Raw genomic sequence first — 20,443 nt, 5'->3', positions numbered from 1 at the left:
AGTCCTAGGCCTGAGGCAGCTGAAAGCACTCTGGAGAGAAGCATGTGGTCTGTTTAGGGGTTGTTTGGGGCTTGGGCACCTGGGAGAGCTGTTAAGTGGGTCAGAGAGCTCCAGGAAATGTTGGTTTAGACCAGGGGTGGGCAATTATTTTGGGCGGAGGGCCGCTTACTGAGTTTTGGCAAGCCATAGAGGGCTGCAAGACAGGCAGCCAGGGGCAGATAAGTATTAATTTTCTAAAATTTTTATGGGCCTCACAGGCTAGATAGAATGGCCTGATGGGCTGCATTTTGCCCACCCCTGGTTTAGTCTCTGATGAGCCTGAAGGGCTGATTAGGACTGAGAAGTAAGTCTAAGGAGTGGGTGAGAGAATGGGGTGAGGTCCCCTAATTCTCAAACTCTGTATGGTCCTGAGTGAGAGCAGGCCTAGTGATATGAATGTAGAGGGAGAGGCACTGAAGTTTGTCCCCTTTGACTGAACTGAGGTCAGGACTACTTCTAAACTATCATTCCCATCAAAGCTGTAGCAGGCAAGGAGGCATTTGAGATGTCAAGAGAGGGCAGACCAGAACACTCTGGGTCCCTGGAGCCTACTAGACCATCCCTGTGGCACTGCGCATGATAGGGTTTCAAAATTTAGGTTGTTCTTCCACACTAGCTGTGGCTGGGCATCTGGCCTACTCCCTGGCTCCAGTTTCAGGCTACATATGTGCAGTTTGAGGTGACTGAGTAGCTAGCAGCCAAATTCCCTTCACGTTCCTTGGATCTGAAGTAGCACTAGACCCAGCTGGATCATCTTTTGACATGCAGGACAGTACATCCTGATTCTAAGGAAAAATATGGTCAAAGGCCAGGAACCAAGGTGAAAAGATTAGCAAGTACATTTAAAATGGTAGCTCCTCAGGTCTCGGTTTCTTACTTTTTCCCAGTGGTAGAAAAGGAATAATATTATTTACCTCCATTTGTAAGGTGTATTTAGACCTATGGAGGAAAAGTACTATGTTCAGTAAATGCTAGTATTTACAATTTTGTTATATGTCAAAATGTGAGGAGCAGCATTTCCCCATTGAATGTATGTATGCATGGGGTAACTTTGCCTTTGTTAAAGTGCATAGCTAGTCCTAGAAACTCACAACAGTATTTTCATATTTGGCCTCCTTATAATCTATGCTGAGATTTTATCATAGTCTAGAGATTAATGAGTTGGTAGTAAATTATCTGTCTAGAAGGTCTTGGACAAGTGGTTTTAATAACATTTGCCCTTCTTATTTATTTGATTAGTATAAAAAAAGAGGATTTAATAAGTTAGATATTTCTTTTTTTCAAAGAGCATAAAGATGACCTTCTGTTCAGCAGAACTGACAACCGTAGCTTCAATTTAATTTTGAGCTCTTATGCTGTCCATTTCTCTTTAAGTATTTACCAGATAACCTAGATGCTCTCTGAAGCTTTTCTACTCTGAACTGATGACCTTTTTAGTGCCATCTTGCAGTACATTTTAAGTATGTACTGTGCCTCTTGGCACCATTCAGTTCATGGGGATAGGAAGCTTGTTAAATATTAACTCTCTAATTCAAATATCAAACTCTGATATGGAGAGAGAGAAATGGCTCCCCCTTCCACTGTTATGGAAAAGTCCTAATTAATTACATTTCAGCTTTAAAACTAAGCTACAGAACCTTATATGTTCTCCTAGAGGTTCTGTATTAAAAGAATGGATATAATCTTCATTATCTAGGATATTTTAATAACTGCTACAGATTTCTAACTTCTGTCTTATTGTGCTAGCTTTCTTTATTATATTCTATAAGACTTGTATAAAGAAATGTTTGGAATTTTAACTTCTTATGATCTTTGCCATCTTTCCAAAGTGTGTGTCTGTGTGTGTGTGTGGAGGCAGCTAGTGATTTCAGTGGCTGAGAGAACGAAGGATCATTTGTAATTAAAGCAAAACTCAAGGTATGGGTTCAGTTCTGGGGTTGGTCAGTTAACTCACTCAATACCTCGGTTACCCTGTCAGTAAAATGGGTATAATATAGGGTTTCTGAAAGGATAAAGCTATAAACATTCAGGTAAAGATGGGATAGTATGATGATGGGAGCCACACAACCAGGAAAGACTTGCCTTATTGCTTGCTAAGCATTGGAGAACAGTGTCAGTAAATCTTGCTTTTGAAAAAAATACAAACAAAAAACCCAAAAACCAAAACATCTTCTCTGTAAAATAAGTAGATTCAATATTATATAGATATCTGGAATAAATGTTGAAGTACTGCTGAAGAATAAAGATGATTCTGGGTGTCTGGTTATGACCAGAAATAGCTCGTTCTTAAGCTCTGGCAAAAAATTCTTAAAGACAAAATAAACAGGTTCAAATTTTTTCTTAGGCCCCTCCTTCGCAAAGCAAATTGCACATATGTAGCTGCCAACTTCTGTTGGCTCAGTTAATAGTCTTTTTGCGAAGTCAGCTCTAACTCCACATTACTGATTACAATAGGCTTTCTTTGTCTTTATATGGTTGTTTCATATCCCAGTGGAGCTGGTTCAGCCAACTCCCAATTATATGTTTATAGTTTAGGAAATTACAAGCCTTGGGTTTCTGGCCATCTTTTTTGGTTTATTAAAATAGCACAGAGTTTTACTGTTTATATTAAAAGGATTCTTTTAGTATACTGTGTTGAAACTTGGTATCAGCAACAAAGCTTGATATTAAACTAGTAAAATACATGGAAAAACTTTTTTTCACCTTTTCAAGGGTCAAATATACTTTGGTTATTTGTTCTTCCTTAGGATTTAGTTCATATTTTGCTTGTAAGAGTTTGTTCTTGGATAACCAGTAGACAGTGCTTACACTGGAATAATAAATCTTTGCCCAGAAATTCACCATGTTTATGTGAATTACTTTATTCCTTTCCATTTAGTGCCTCTGCTCTCTGCAAATCCATTCATAGGATTGGAAGAAGTAGGTTGTTGCCTGTGAAGGCATAGGCCTTTCTGCCTGAGTTAGTCTCTAAGGGCGTTTATACATGTGCTGGAGTCTGCTGGAGCGTGGTAATTACCATGCTCCAGCAGACTGGATTAATCTAGTCTGCTCCCACACATTGTAATTACAGCACATCAGAGCAGCCTTGCTGCATGTGTATAGGTGCCCTAAGGTGCCACCCTGCCCTGCCTTCTGCATGTTTATGTAGAAAAGACTTACAGTTCCCCCATTAAGTTCTTCCCAGGGCAACCTGTTCGACATATACTTATATTGCTGGCTTCTCTTCAAACAGAAGTTAATCAGTTCGCAAAGGGATGCACAGCTATTTAACTGTGTGGAATTCCTGATGATGTGTCACTTGATTGTAACTTTAAACATTATGCTACAATGCTAAACTTCAAGATTGTAACTGCTAAAATATTGATAGTGGTTCGTTTTTGGTTCGTACAATGTAGCATACATCCAGGTGGAAGAGGGAGCAGACTGTGGAGAGATCAGGGCATGGGAGATATGCAAGAAATGTTAATGTTTACCATGATGTATTCCACTTTAGTTTTTTCATTCCCATAATATCAGCATGGGGCTGATCCAGGCAGTGGAAAAGACTCTTTTGATTCTAGTTTGCTTTGAATTGAATCATGCCAGTGTAAAGGTACTAAGGCCATTGTCTGTTAGCTGTGCTCTTGTATACCTAGTTTGTGTATTTTTTAATCAGATTTTTGGAAGATGATGGAGTCCTTCAAAGACAGGAAACAAATGGTTTTCTTTTGCACAACATTGGTACTGAAATCCACTGGTACAATTATGGTTCTGGAATAATTTTGTAGTCAATATTGAAACATGTTTTCCTTTTTTCATATTTCCTCTTGTATAATATCAGCATAACCTGAAGTCCACCCAAAATATGTTACTAGGGGCATTCCTAAAGCTCTTTAAAATTCAAAAGAGATTTTTCAGGAAGCAAGAATATAATGATGGATCAGTAAAGTATTTGGAACAAATGGAAATCATTTAAATTCTTAAGAATTAAGACATTCTTGCATTGTGGAAATACTAAGCCGGTCATCCATTACCTCACATTGTATGGGTTTACAGAGCAACACAGCAAATACTGGGTCCATTTGGTGACAGAGTATGTTGATGTATTCTGCCTGTCTCTGCACACTTAACAGAGAAATGCTATTCTAGTTTCTGCCAGGGTTTCCCTGGAGAACCCCTCTGTGTTTCCTGATGAGAAAAGTTGGGTAGAGGATGTTCTGGGGCTAGACTGTCCAAATAGTAATACTGCAGAGGTCCAGCCAGCTTGACCTTCTGCTACTGCCTTTAAGATTATTAAGTAAACTGAGACAAATTGCCAGTCTGTGTGCCAAACTTCTTTTCTAGGGGTAGACTAGTTTCCGATCACTTTTACCAGTAAAAATGTAATGTCTGCATCTGACCCTGGAGATCCAAATCACTGTCTAACTGAGTGGCTTTACCTTTGACTCACTACTTATCTCACTGCTTATTCAAGTCACTGCACCAGAAAGTTGTTGCCACCAAGGACCTATTAGGTTCTGCTGCAACATGCAGCAGTGGTTGAATAAGTATGCAGCAACTATTCCATAAATATAAACTTAGTGTAGCCTTTATTAGTACTGTCAGCCAGGTGATCAGACTGGCCAGCAACAGGGATGGTACAGGGTTAAATGGTTAAACACAAATCTAAAAATGTTCTATTCTTGTGATACATGAAGGGCTTGCAACAAGCCTATATCATCATTGCCTACACATGATTGATCACATTTGGTGCCACACACCTTACAATTTGCTGATTATGAACTTATTTAAGTACAATATTCCTATATACCTTTCCCCGGATGTACCAGGTATTGGTTTTTACTGTCCTTGCATGCTTTTCTTATCTACTGTGGGAGGTGGTACTAATTCTGTCCATCCCAGAATGTTCTTGATCAGCTTCCAAATGTTCTGATTAGGGTGCTTGTACATGTTCGTGACTTTGTCTAGATCAATATATTCTTTGCACTCTGGTGCTTTCCTCAGAACTTTAGACTTGCAGATTTTAACTCTTATTGCTCTTGTCCTGTTTTATGGCCTACAAATAGACCCTAAACATGGCTTAAGTAAAACTTAAGTGGTTTATCAGTTTTGTGCTGGCCCTCTGCACAGAGACAACTTGCATTTTCTGTGAATACAAGTCAAGGAAGGATATAAATTTTAACAAAGCCATGGATCCATGACCATTTCCCATTGATATTGATGTTTCGTGTCTGCAGAATGATGATGTTTTTGCTCTTTGGGTATCTAGATATTCTGTTTCTATTCTGAGCTATGTATCCTATACAAATTTATTTGCAGCTAGATGAGATGACATCCCTGTCATTCAAAAACAAAAAGCCAATGCCGTTTCCTTGCTCCTAACACTCCAAAAGACTTGCCTAGGCAGGGCCAACCCATCCTATACTGTGAAATCTGTGGCTGCAGGGGGCCCCGCAGCTAAGGGGCCCCCTGCACATAGGCAGCGGAAGTGGGGGACTAACAGGGCTCAGCCCCCCCAAACATAGAGCCGCAGCAGGTATTGCTTAAGGGCAGCCTGGCTGCAGGGTCCTACAGCAGGGGGGGAGGGGTGGGCTTGTTGAGCTACCCTGCACACTTGCAGCCAGGATTGCAGCTGGCCCAGCCACAGGCAGGGAAGTTTCTTTTAATCTGTTTTGTTTCTTTCCATAGGCGTGGGGGGGAGGGCAAATCAAGACCTCCCGCAATGCAGGAGAAAGTGGGGTAGTAGAAGAGTGAATCATTCACCCCTGCCCCTGGCCCGCTCCCTCCTGCACTGTGGGGATTGTCCCACAATTTGGCCCAGTCCCCATTCACTGTGACTGGGGCCCCAGCCTGGCCGGGTCATGAGACAATTGGAGCCCAGCAGCTCCTCCAGAGGCGAGGCGCAAGGCAGCCAAGTGGGGGGAGGGGAGGGACAGGGCCCCCTGATCTTTGCATGGGTGAGGGAAGGCCACAGCTGCAAGCTGGGATCAGCCTCTTCTCTGTGTCTCTGTGCCTCGCTGCTGCAGCTTTGAAAGCGGTGGCTGCTGCCATGCGCCTTGCTGCCCAGCTCACCCAGCAGCAGGATGTGCATGCAGGTGCCTGCCACAGTGCCTGCCACTTTCAGTGAGGCATGGAAACATGGAGCAGAGACTGAGCCCAGCTTGCAACTGTGGCCCACCCTTGCCCATGCAAAGATTGGGGGGCCATGTGCCCTCCCCCCATTTGGTTTCCTGGCACCATGCCTCTGGAGAAGCCACTGGGCTCTTCCTGGGGATGATGTGGGGTGGGGCAGGGCAGGTGTGGAGGTCCTGGGGGCTCCATCCACTCCAGGCCAGCAGTGCAGCTGAGGCTGGCCCTGCTCCAAGCTGTGGCTCTGGGTTCCCCTGGCTGGTGTGTGGCCAGGGTGGGGCTGGGGAGGCAGCTGGGGCCAGTGCAGCCAGGGCAGGTGCCGGGGCCGGGAGGCAGCTGAGGCGGGCGCGGCCAGCACTGGTGTGGCTGGGAGGCAGTTGGGGCCAGTGCGGCCAGCAGGCAGCTGGGGCTGGGGCCAGCCGGGGCTGGGGCCAGTGCAGCCAGAACCAGGAGGCAGCCATGGCTGGGGTGGGCCGGAAGGCGGCCAGAGCCAGAAGGCACCGGAAGGCAGCCAGGGCCATCTGGGAGATGGCTGGGGAAGCATAGATTCATAGATGTTAGGGTCCGAAGGGACCTCAATAGATCATGGCACCAGGCAGTGCAGTTCCCCACCTTGGCCCTTTCCCCTCGCCGTCAAACTTTCCCAAGGGGGGGAGGCACAGGGGGCCTCTTAGCTGTGGGGCCCCCTGCGGCCGCAGGCTTCACAATATAGGACAGGCTGGCCCCAGATGCACAGCCGGGGCTGGGGTGGGGAGGCATCCAGGGTCGGGGCCAGTGCAGCCAGGGCTGGGAGGTGGGTGAGGCTGGGGCGGCCAGCACTGGTGCGGCCAGGAGGCTGCCAGGGCCAGAAATGGCATGGCCGGGACCGGGATGCAGCCAGGCCTGGTGCAGCATCCGGGGCTAGTATGGGCAGGGCCAGGACATGGCCGGGGCCAGGGCAACACAGCACTGGGTAATGCAGTTCCCTCCCCTTGGCCCTTTCCACTCCCCCTCAGACTTTCCCAAGGGGGTGGGTGTGTGCATCCATGTGCACACATTCGCTCAGCCGCCCCAAACTTTGTTTTCTTCCTCTGCCTTTGCCCCTGAGTCCAGCCATTCGCCACTGCTAGCTTCATGTCCAGCCGCTCACCATCCCTCCCCCCTGCTGCTGCTGCCAGCTTCTTCAGGGCAGGGGGCCCCAAAACTATTTCTTGCAGGGGGGCCCCAAAAAATGTTACACCGGCCCTGTGTCTAGGCACTTTGTCAGGTTGCTAATAGCGACTTTTTTTTCCTTTAATCAGTGGGCCCTAAGTGCATATCTAGTAGACCCTAGAGCAATGGTTCTCAACCTCATTAGATTCACGACACCTGTTATTAGACTCAAGGCATCCCTTAGAAAATGCCAGCTCTTAGCTTTCACTCATGTTTTGACTACAAAAAATAAGAAAGCAATTCGTTTGTTACAGAGAACTCAGACTGCAACCAGCAAGTCAGAACGTTTTAAGCACTATGGATTCCTATTTGAAATCTCTGGGTTTATTTTGTGAATATGGTTTGCACAGCTAACAGTGATAACATGGCATGACATCCCACAGGACCCTTTGGAGGATTTGAAGGCACCGCAGAGTGGTGCAGCAACCTGGCTGAGAGTTACTATTCTAGCGGGTGCTGCTGTGACTACACATTCCCCCCTTGCTCCTGTTCTGTGCATGCTAAATGCTGGGAAAATGAAGCGTGCACTATGAGTTGCTAGGTGTGCTTTCAGGAGGGTAGATAAGCATACCTGGTGCTGCTCCAGCAGCGGCTACATAGAAGGAAGCAGGTGGGTAGGGTGCATTTCCCTAGCATAGCTGCAGTATAGACATGTCTGAACCTGTACTCCACTTCCCAGTAGAGGAACTCAATGGAGAGATTCTCATTAAATTCAGCAGACTTGAGTCAGGTCTGTCAGCACTGTATTAGAAACATTTTCCATGTTATAAACCATAAATTGTGAAGATTGCTATAGTAAAAACCATGTATGGGAATGTGTTTTGTACAACACTTGTGTAATAGGGCCCTTATCCTGTTTGCAGCTGCAATGTGAATATTAACTAATACTGTTTTGGGAAGCATATACAAAGGAGCACCCTATCCTCTATTTGCTGCTGCTTTAAAACCTGGCTACCAGCATTTAGGGAAGTGTTAGCCACCACTTCAACATCTGCAAAAGTAAAATATAGCATAAATAAATGCACTAAGTCTCTGTGACTCCATGAAGATAGTGAATATTCTATGAGCCGCTTGGATAGCTTTTAACAGTGCATATAAACATTTGCAAAATGATTCTATGTCATACTTTTACATTCTAATAATAAAGGTCCACTCAGATTTGTAAAACAAAATTAATACTTTTAAGAATTAGCTGTCAATAGGGAAGCTTGTTATTAACAAATAAATACACTAATAGGGCCAGGGCATTGGTAGTGCTTGCATTTTCTCTGTTCTTTTCTATGACCCATTACAGAGGTCACTTTGTGGTTGTGGAGCTAAGCAAGAGGGACAGGAGTGGATTTTCTTGGGAACCTTTCAGACAGATGTTTACTTCATGGTTGCCTCTGAACACAAATAACGGGACACAGTGGCCCAGATGTTGCCTTCCTGCCCAATATTCTTATATATCTATATTATCATAGATAATTAGTTTGTTGGATAGCTAAAGAGACAAAGTGAAGGCCATATTATGATTTAATTTTTTTATAAGCTTGCATTTTAAAAAGTGTAAATGTTCAAAAGAGAACCTGGTTATGAATATAGCGTAACCTTTTATTTTTGGTTAAAAGTCAGTGCATTTACAAACCATTCCCTGGTTCTACAATAGCTCATCTATATACCAGTCTACAGTGTTGTCCTCGAAAATACGCTGATGCTGAAATAGGAAGCCCACCATTCCAGGCCACTGCATTGTATTGGAAAGGGTTGGTTGTTGGGGGAGGGGTGGTATGTTGTTCAAATAAGGGAATCTGGGACAGGTTAAATGGAAATATATAAATATTCAAAACATATCAAGATAATTTCATGATTTCATGAAATTTCATATCAGCTGTGTTGTTCACACATGGCACAGCATTCCTTGACAATATAGCAGTACTTACAATAAGAAATACAGAATACCTCAATATGGAAAAATACAAGGTACTCCACCTTGCGGGGGGGCAGAGGGGAAACATGCAGCATGCTTATAGGCTCGGCAGTGCTACGCTCGCTAGCACCATGGCCAAAAGGGACTTGGGAGTCATGGTTGACCACAAGATGAACATGAGCCACCAATGCGATGTCACAGTTGGTAAAGCAAACAAAACTCTGGCTTGCATCTATAGATGCTTCTCAAGCAAATCTCAGGATGTCATTCTCCTGACCATTCACTTGGCATTGGTGAGGCTGCAGCTGGAGTACTGCATCCAATTCTGGGCTCCACAGGATATGGAAAAGCTTGAGAGAGTCCAGAGGAGAGCCAGGCACATGATCAGAGGGCAAGACAACATGTGTTATGATGACAGGCTGAGAGCTATGGGACTCTTCAGCCTAGAAAAGAGCAGGCTCAGGGGTGACCTGGTGGCTACCTATAAGTATATAAGGCAGGGGCAGGCAATTATTTTGGGCAGAGGGCCGCTTACTGAATTTTGGCAAGCCATCGAGGGCCGCATGACAGGCAGCCAGGGGCAGATAAATATTAATTTTCTAAATTTTTTAGGGGCCCCACAGAATGGATAGAATGGCCTAGCAGGCTGCATCCGGTCCGCGGGCCATATTTTACCCACCTCTGATATAAGGGGTATACATCAGGATCTGAGGGAACGCCTGTTCACCAGAGCACCCCAAAGGATGACAAGGTCAAACGGTCACAGACTCCTCCAAGACCATTTTAGGCTGGACATAGGAAAAATTTCATTACTGTCTGAGCCCACAAGGCCTGGAATAGACTCCCTCCAGAGGTGGTGCAAGCACCTACCCTGGACTCTTAAGAAACAATTGGACGCCTATCTTGCTGGGATCCTTTGATCCTAGGTGACTTCCTGCCCCTGGGGCAGCGGGCTCGACTCCATGATCTTCCAAGGTCCCTTCCAGCCCTAATGTCTATGAAATAAAACTGGAAATGTGCTTGAACTTACAGGAGTGATCTCTCTTTTCTTGCTAAAATAGGTTAGATACCACAGAGGCTACAGTAAAGGTTTGCCACTCATCAGATATCACTTTCTTAAACTCAAAGTTTTAACACATTGCAGCAAGTATGTTTGAAAAGTTGCTTAGTTGCTGTCATATTTGTGACAGAGACTATTTTATTTTAAATAAGGGTTCTTCAACCTTCTCACAGTTGGCAATGTGTGCCTGAGCATGCACTGCAAATGAACAGCTATAGCTGAAATTCACTTCAGAGACCCATGTGGCATTTAAGTGTGCATAGGCTTGCACAGACCTTCTTCACTGGAGTGTTTCACATGAGCAAGATAACTTTATACAGAGAGGTTGAATTTTCCCCAAAGGGAACATTTTGTGGACCTTGCATGGCATTCTAGGCCCCAAACTCCTATTTTGTTGTCACCTTATAAAAAGTAAAGATGCATGTTTAAATGTGATGCCTCCCCTTTGGGGGCTAGTCAAGAGACAGCATGTTAGCAGGGGCAGAGACTTACTACAGATCAGCTGATTTGCTATAATCATGTCTGCCTGTCCTTATCTCATAAGTGAAAGCTGAATGGGGACTGCCTACCTTTTAATGAAATGCAAGTAAGTTAGCCAGGTTTAGCTGCCACTTGGTGCGATATAAGAGCAGCGAACAGTCACCACACAGCAGATCCTCTGTAGTAAGTCTAATGGTCTGTTAACTCACTGCAATTTGATCATGTGTCCATATCTTTACTTTCCAGCCTCTAATGAGAAGCTTTCCACAATAAGTTATTGGAGGTCTGGGATAATCACTCAGATGGCAAAGAGTGGAAGAAGGTGGGACAGGGTGGCACCTTGAAACTAACTGGTTCAGAGAAGCTTGAGTTGTTGCAGGCAACACAGTACTTCATCAGTTCCTCAAGAAGACTGGAAGTGATAATACATGACTATAGAACCACAGAAGAAACAGTGTCCATATGTAAAGTATATAGACAAAGAGAACACCAGTATTAACAGTGGCTACAATTATTCTCCTAACATTGACAGTGAACAGAAACTATAATAGATGCTTGCAAATTTGAGTAGATACTTGACTGATTTTCAAGTGGGACAAAAAAATACTAGCCAGTGGCAACCAGAGTCCATTAAATTGTCCTCGAGTCTCAGCATTCCTAAAAAAAGACAAAAAATCAAGTATGGTTTCTAATAAAACCTTCCAAATGTGAAGTAAATGCAACAGATGGGAGGTTTGTCCGCATTCCACTGAGCCTGAAACAGGAGCTCCAAGGTGAGAAATGCTCCATATACATCAGTGATTCCAAAGTCAATAATGATACTTCAGAGGTTAACTCTCTGCTCATCAAAGCACTGAAGAAAGAAGAGGTGTCCCGTTAAAAAGATGTACAGCAGCATTTCTTAAAGTGTGGGAAAAGGGAGTCAAGAAGCATTCCTCAGTGTGGTGAAGAGGTGGTAGACAAGCAGGCAGGGTTAGGTACAAACACTTGTTTTCCATTTCCCTGATCGACAGGGGCGTAATTTTCGAAGTTTGTTAAACACTGTCCTAGATAAAGAAATATGCTTATTCAACTCTGCATATATAGATTAAGGGTGGGAAAAAAAGATATGCTCCACAAATCCAGTCACGCACAAGCTGTGTAAATTTTCACTAAATGGACAGGAAATAGTTGCCAGTCTAGTGTCTTATCTTTTCCCTCACTCCTAAAGAAAGGTACCCGCTTCCTAGGTGGAAGAATAATCAGTGAAGCCCTGAAGCATGTATTTCAAATAAAATGCTAACTTATGGACCATATTTTATTCCATGTTTTGGGGCCATAGGTCATTTTACGTAACTACCTTTATTAGTGTAATCCTATTCCACCCTATTCAAGTCCCTGAAAAACTATTAATAGGAAAAGTGTATGGGTCCTCCTCCTCACTGCTTTTTTGTGAATCTATCCTAAAGGCAAGATGACAGCATACCTCAAAAGTAGATGTATGGATAGAATAGAATAGAATAGAATTGATTATAGGCACCCAAATCCACGTACAAGCTCAACAGAACTAGGATCTGGTCCTCTGTGTTTGGCTTAGTAGGTATGACATGCTTTACTGAGATTTATTGTACTTGAGGTAAACTGTAATGTATAAGGTACTGCTGTACAGTTTTATTTTCTTTTAGAAGGCAAAATGGTATTACAGTGAGAATCACATAATGTGGTCATTTTATTTAAAGAAAATATAGTATTGATTCAGAAATGGTTACTTTTGGTTCCAATAGAGGCCTTTTTAAAAGAACTTTACAAATACATTCAACCATATCTGCTTTTACTTATTATTCATTACATGAGACCACATAATTTTTCATTAATAATAAACACAACTGGATATTTTTCCAAGCAATCCTTATATCTACAATACAAAATGCCCTCCTTGTAATATGACTAAAGTAATGGTCCTAAAGAATGATTATAGCAGCAAATACAGATGAATTGAGAAAAGATTATGTGCCCAGTTATTTAGGCCCACCCTGTGAGTTCTGCCTTGTGCATTTCACATGAACAGTTAGTAATTAACCTAATTTTTGAGAAAATATCTTTATTTAGCAAAATGTAGAAAAGTGGTGAAATATTTAAACTGGCTCAAAGTCTGTGATTATTGTGTGGGTAGCACTAGCTAACATTGTTTGTTTGTTTTTTATTTTTAACTCAAAAGGTACTCAAAAGGACAGAAATGTTTTGTGAATCCAATCCAAAGAATACATTTCATCATAGTCAAAGCAGACTTTTCATCAGAGAAGACCATTTATATTGGCAATTTTTCGAAGGTTACCCACTAACCATCCTCAAATCAGGTTAGTTCCACTGATAACTCCTCTTTTATTCTGAACATTGCTTCAGAGATTGTAATCATGTAATAAAAGGCAGTATGTTAAATTTTAACTGACCTTTAATAGTCTCCTAGTTTTCTTTCTGATATAGAAACTTGAGTTAATGAATAACTATGCATAGTAAATATATTTTTAGCTCATTGAATGTTAGCAAACAATTGAACATGAACTGAAAATTTCTATTCTTCAGATTTTCAGTTCTACTTTCCTGGTTCTTTTAAATATATATATATTCAAACTGAAAAGTAGAACTGATCACTTTTGATTCACATTGTATGAAGTGTTTTCTTCACTGCTAGCTGAAAGTACGGTAGTTCCCTATAATGAAATAAGCTGGTTAAGAAGTGACGTAGAATTTTTCCTTGGATCTGCTTAAATACACGTGTGAGAAGTAAAGCTTTCTTTCCAGTAAGTTTTATTTGCTGTGAGGTGCTGGTCTAATTCTGGATGATGCCCATTAGCCCCACATTTCTCCTTTAAAAACCTTTGCCAGAAGTCAGATAAACTAGTCTACCCCCTAGCTTCACACACAAAGTAAGTTTAGCCTCTGAGGCACCCAAACAAAACCTTGCTCAGGGTAGATTATGCAGATATTCAGAATATGACCACATGCCTCTACAACTACTCAGGCACAGCTCCCTGCATTTGAGGGCTTATTGCCAAAAGGCTCTACTGGGTTTCTTAGACTCAGCTCCTCTGTGACTGATTGTCAGAGGGGAGGGGGAATGGAAAATGTGGGCATCCCCCAAATGCATTTTTTAATACCAAAATGCAGTTTCCTTGCAGTGAATTGTGAAGCTGTGACTCATCCTGCTCCCTACCCCTACCCATTTTTTGTTTTTTAATGTAGCGGAGAAAATAGCACCAATATTTAATTTCATCGCTGATTATCTGAGTGTGTCCCTCACTGAGATGAACAGATCAGTTCATACTTCTCAGTGCTGTTGTTCCAGAGTCTCTGCAGATGCATCTCTGCATTGGTTACAATTTTTTCACATTAGTGAGACTTCTCTGCAAGGTAGAGTAGCTAAAGCAGTGGTTCTCATCCTTTTTAGACTCTAGGCATCCCTCTTTATATTCCAGGCACCCCTCGAAAAATGCCAGCTCTTATTTTTTTACTCATTTTTTGACTACAGAAAAATAATAGAGCAATTCTTCTGTTGCTAAGAACTGAGAGACTGAAACAGGTCAGAATATTTTTTAACACTGGATTTCTATTTGAAATATTTGGGTTTACTTTGTGAATCATGTGTAGGTGTTTGCCCACTTAATAGAGCTAATATTGACCAGCACCCTGTGGAACCCTTGAAAAGATCTCTCACTCCTCTTCTCCCCCTGCATCCTCCCCCCGGGAGGCCACATCACCCTGGCTCAGAATCATTGTGCTTTATAAAGACTGGCTATTTTTTAATGAAAACTGAGACGCTAGAGAACAAGATGCTAACCTCAAAGAGATGTTCCTGGGACAACCTGGCTGTTTCCTTGACCTAACTCACCAAGATTTAAAGGCCAGCCTCCAAATGGCCCAAAGAATTGCAGACCAAGGCCCCCTGCAGGTTTGATCCACATAAACCAACTTGTATGTCTAGGATCCTGTTAAATTAAGGGGACTCTGTATGGACACAAAGCTCTGTCTGTGTGGACACAATTGGAAAACTAAGGTAAATCTGTTCAGAACTTTCATTTATTCCATTGGCCTGGAAAGAAATAATACATAACTGAAGGGGCAGGCTACTTTTGTATTTCTCAGAGTTGTCCAACTTCTAGGCTGTGTGTAGACACAGCGAGAGGCATGTGTGCACAACACTTTAAAGCGGGCTAAATGCTTTTACACCGCTTTAATGGTGTTCATGTTTGCATGCCTTGGCAGCATATGGCACATTAATTCCAGCCGCTGTAGGAAATTCAGCGGCGTAATGCGTCTTAAATGACTTGGGGCGCAGCAAACTAAAACTCTTTTGAGGAGTTTTAGTTTGCTGCCCCTACAGCTGCGGAGTGAAGCACCAGGCTCCATGCAGCTCCACGGATCTGCAGAAATCCCTGCATGCAGCCTGGCAGCAAGCTGGGAAAGCAGGCTCCCCCCCCAGCCTGCCTGCCTGAGCTGCATGGGGGCCAGGTGCTTCCCTCCACGGCAGTGGTGCCCCCGCAAGACCACCTGAGCCGGGTGCCTGCAGGTGAGTGCAGCCTGGGGGGAGGCCACTGCTGCCGCCCCCTCCCAGCCCAGCCCAGCCCAGCCCAGCCCAGCGACCACTCTGCCCGCTGGCAGCTTGCCCTCCCCTCCCCACCAGAGAGGTAAGTCAGTGGAGTGTGTGCACTACATGGGGGTTTAATCAACCCTAAATTGAAGCAGTATTTTTAAAACCCACCGCTTCAATTTAGGGCCCCTGTTTCATCTACACACAACTTAAGCAGCCAGGGGTTGCATGCTACACCAGCACGGACTGTGGGCCTCCTGGGCCACTCACTGCACAGACAGTCCCCTTCCCCCATCACTGCTGAACTGCACCATATTATGCTGTGTGAGCATCTCTGGTCCTGCAGGCTGCACTGCCTTGCCCCTAAGGTGGAGATAGGAAGCAGAAGCCAAAGGAGGAAGGATGAGCCCAGAGCTCAGTTAGAGTGACGGGGAAGAAACAACAGGGTGAGAGACCCAGGACTGCAAATTGACCTCTTAGGGGTTGGATGTCGCCTGCAGGCTGTGAGCTGGACAGCCCTGATTTATGTCATTTCACATGGGAGAGCACTATAACTTAAAAAAAAAGTTTCCAAATTCACCTAGGTCCTAAAATTTTACCTATTTTTTCTTAAAATAATTTACTGTGTATTTAACATATCCCTGATGAACTAGGAATCCTCATTTACTGACTTCTCTCTTTCCTATCAAGAAGTTGTTTACTGTAACACACTGTTTTACAAAAGGGATTTGGTGTGGCTCTGACTAGAGGCTGCAACAAGTGCCCATCATGTGCCACCTGGATGGGAATCTGATCTTGCTTGGGCCAAAGTATCGCTGAGGAAGTGTCACACCAGCAAGAAACTGACACCTCCTGCCTGCACTATCTGTACTGGGTAAAATATTGGATACTTTTAATTAACATTTAAATTCTTCACTGAACTTGTAACTTAAGCTGTATAAATGCATAAGGTAGCCATCCTAACCTGCATAGCTTCTTAGTCCAAGTGTGTTTCCGCTCTACTATAGTGGCTTCTCCTGTCCTGCCATACAGCACAATCTGATAAGTTTGGTTTCCACTCCCAAGTTCTCAAAATTGTTGCACTGTACAAAGAACTGCCAGAGTCGGGGACAAATGGGGAAAGACACTCTGCTTTTCCGATAATTAAGGAAATGTAACAAGCAGTATAATATTTACTCCTAGCTATGACAGCAATATTTTTCTGTAGAACTAGAAGGAAAGGCAGAACTGAACAACCCCCAAAATCACTGAAAGATTTACAATCAGTAAAATAAACGTTTGTCCTTAAATGGGCCCCTTTGGAGACGGTGCTTACGTGGAGCATGTCATATACGTTGGATGTTGTCCCAGTGGAACAGTAAACCAAAAAATATGTCATTTAGATGTACTCTCTGACCACTTTGAAGCTCAGACCATCATTATGACTTCTCGTGAGACCTCAGATGCCTGGTCATTCACCAGACCCAGAATTTGAGGCCCAAGTTTCTCAGACTCAAATATTTCTGAGAGTCAGCATCTCAGCCAAAAATATGCTTTAAGAGATAAAATATTTCCTTCCGTCCTGAAACTTTCTAAAGCTCTAGGCTAAAAGAAATATGATCTTCATTCCCTGCCAGGAACCATCCCGACATGCTCAAGGTCATGCAGAGGGGAAATTTGGTTGGTGTAGGGTTCTCTTGTTCTTTGTTATACTTTGTTATTGATAGGTCTTTTTATTTTGTCAAGGACCCATTTGTGGATTTAAAGTAATTGGTAAACTGGTCTCATCACTGTGTGACCATTCCCAGATGGTGGAAATATTGTGAGGAAAATTAGATTTCATGTTGTTTCAGCTCTCTGAGGGCAAAAAGTATAATGAAAAATGTGAGCAAAAACATAAATGCTATGAGATTTAGGTTAATTGGAACAAGCACCTATTCAGCAATAAGCTTTCATGGGTTAAAAGGCCAAAAGGGACTATTGTGAAGAAGTAGTCTGACCTTAGTATAGCACAGGCTACAGGGCCTCCCTGAATTATATCTTGTTTGAACTGAAGCATATCTTCCTGATAAACATCTGATCTACCTGAGCCCTTGGTAAGTTTTTTTTTTTTTTTTTTTTTTTTCCAATGATTATTTACCCTCAGTATTAAAAATCTGTGCCTTATCTTGAGTCCAAATATATCTAGCTTCAGTTTCTAGCCTTAAGATCTTGTTATACCTTTGTCTGTCTGACTTAAGAGCTCTCTAGGATCAAATTTCTGCTCTGGGTATAGGTATCTGCACTAATCTAATCACTCTTTCAACCAACTCTGCTAAACTAAGTAGACTAAATTCCTTGAATCTTTCATTATACGTCATTTTTTCCAATACTTTTTAATCATTCTCATGGATCATCTCTGAACCCTCTCCACTTTCTTAACATCCTTTTTGAACTGTGGACACTAGGGCTAGGAACAGATACTCAAAAAGCTTGAGCCTGAATTGATTCAATCTTTTCAGGTTGGTCTAACCTGGCTAGACTAAACTGTTCTGTAACCACACAGACATCTACTCTGGACTGAAGAAATGCAGGCACATGCCTGCAGTGGCTCAGGCTAGAAGCAGCCCTCCCTTCCTGTCACAGTGCTGAGCTGAGGGAGGACATGGCCAGGCCCTGGCAGGATGCTCCTATTAGGGAGGGGTTCCCCCACCCTCGTTGATAATAGAGCATTTATCAGCTCTCTTATCAGCATTTATCAACCCATCAGAAAACAAAAGCCTCTCATTAGTTCAAGGAGTATAGGTTGAAGCCGTGTTGGTCTAACAGCTGCATCTCCAAAAATGTAATACATCTCATCCAATGCACCAAATGCCCTGATGGAAAATACATAGGAGAGACCAAACAACAACTGCGCACCAGAATGAAAGTACACCAGAAATCTATTAAAGACAAGAATACCCAGTTACTTGCGGGGGCACATTCCTCACAAGAAAACTACTCTCTCTCCAATCTCACAGTTTTAATCTTCAAAGGGAATTTACAAAACACTTTTTACAGACGAGCCTATAAACTTCACTTCATCAAACTCCTGGATACAAAAATCATGGACTAAATATAGACATTGGATTTATGATGCATTATAACCTACCTAACATCTGACTCCCCAGGTGCCCCCCACCCCACCTGTCTCTCACCCACTGACTCCTCAATTTACATTTTCGCTCACTACCTTTCTTGCATGCATAGCAGCCTCTGGCCTCTACTATTCATTCCATCCGGAAAGAGCACACACCAACTGCAGATGCTGCCTCAGCCTGACAAAGGGTATTTAAACACAAAAGCTTGCTAAGAATTTTTCAAACTATTTAAGTTGGTCTAATAAAATATATCAGATTTACCCAAAGAACCTTGCCTCATTAGTTCAAGATCTTCTTAAACAACTTTTTCCAGGGAAGGAATGGAGGGACATTACCAGCTACCTGTTAATTAGCTCCAAAAAACCCTTAGCCAACACAGTTCTGTCTGCCATTGTCCCATCTGGCACAGCACAAACCATAGCCAGCATATGGTATGCTAGATAATGCTAAAGGGTGTCTGTGTAAGGCAAAGGGAGGGGGAGGAATCCTTGCTTAGCAGGAGTGGTGAGGGGAGGGGGGGAGCAGGGGGACACCAGGCAGATGCCTGCAGTCTCTGCCAGAGCTCTAGCCAGAGAGCAGAGGGGCAGGGCCAGCCCTGCTGTGGAGCAGAGAATCCAGAGAGCATGCTAGGATGCTGGGGGACTCTGGTTTAACTTAAACCAGGAAGGGATCTGGGACAGACATTGCCTAAACAGGTTTGACCAAAATCAGTTAAGTCTAATACTACATTGAACCAGGTTTGTCTCAAACTGGTTTCAGCCATTTTCAAACTGGTTTATGTGCATTGAACATCTGTTTTGTTACAGATTTAAACCAGTTTCTGATCACTTAAAACCAGTTTAGGTGTAATGTCTGTCCCTAACCTAGAACTGGTCATGAAACTCTAGAAATGTCTATACCAGTACCAACTTCTACACTGCTCAATAATATTTTCTTGCTTGTACATCCAAGAATAACTTTTGCAATTTTGGCTGCTGTGTTGCACTGGGAGCTCAAGTTGAATTAATTATGTACCACAACTGCAACTCCTTTCCAGAGTCTTTTTGTCTAGTTGTATAGTTTTGTCTAGTTGTACGGCATGACACTTATATATTAATTTTTTTTTGCTTGCACTCAGCTCACCAAATGATCTGCATTGTTCCTGTAATAGTGGCCCATCCTCTTCATTATTAACCATCCCATGATCTTTGTGCTAAAGCTGCACCACCTATATAAGTCCCACGAAAGTTAAGGGGGCTATTCACTTATGTCCCTTCACAGTATGTGATGAAGTGAGCCCTTGCTCACAAAAACTTATGCATCTTTGATTCAGTTAGTCTATAGCAGGGCTGTCCAACTTCAAAGTGGCCAGGGGCCACATATCTCACATGTCACAGCATAGTGGGCTGCAGAGCCATGCCCCCTTCCCCCAGGCTGCACTCCCCATGCATCTGTGTGGGTGGGCACTCCCCTCTGCTTCACTATATGCAGGGGAGCACTCCCCCATGTGGCGTGCCCCCCCCCCCTTATCTTCTGCTCCCTGCGGGCACCCTTGTGTCACTGCACTGCACGGGCACTCCAGGCCATCATTCCCCCAGCTCTGTTGGTTGTGCCAGACTGCATCTCACTACCCCATCCCCTGGGATGGAGGCATGCAGTGGCGGGGGTAGGGGGGGAGATGCCAGCTGCTCCTACAGCTGGAGCAATAGGGGCAACAGTGGTCACATGCTGCTCATGGGCTGCCATTTGGACAACACTGGTCTGTAAGGTGCACCTCCACCCTGTCTTCTGCCTGTACTTAGGATAGAAATAGATGTCACTAAATAAAGCAGAACACCTGTGCTGTATTGTCCCAGCACCGTTGTTCTGCTTCTTTGGGCCAAACTTGCATCACCTGTTGTCCCACTCATACATGCAACGTAATCCCCTGGGGCTCGAGGGACCTGATACTGCACCGCCTGGGAATTCCCATGGAGGATTGGGCCACTCAACTCCTGGGAGCACCTACCCAG

General features: G+C 43.6%; 1 long non-coding RNA gene across 2 annotated transcripts in view; it reads right to left on the bottom strand.

The window, feature by feature from the left end:
* LOC112551573 overlaps window positions 1–20,443 on the bottom strand; it is a 77,847-nt gene that overhangs the window by 55,388 nt on the left and 2,016 nt on the right. The window lies entirely within an intron of this gene.

Source organism: Alligator sinensis, unplaced genomic scaffold (genome assembly GCF_000455745.1).
Source record: "Alligator sinensis unplaced genomic scaffold, ASM45574v1 scaffold493_1, whole genome shotgun sequence".
Taxonomy (NCBI): Eukaryota; Metazoa; Chordata; order Crocodylia; family Alligatoridae; genus Alligator; species Alligator sinensis.
The sequence above is the reverse complement of the archived record's forward strand: the minus strand, read 5'-3'. Positions and strand labels throughout refer to the sequence as shown.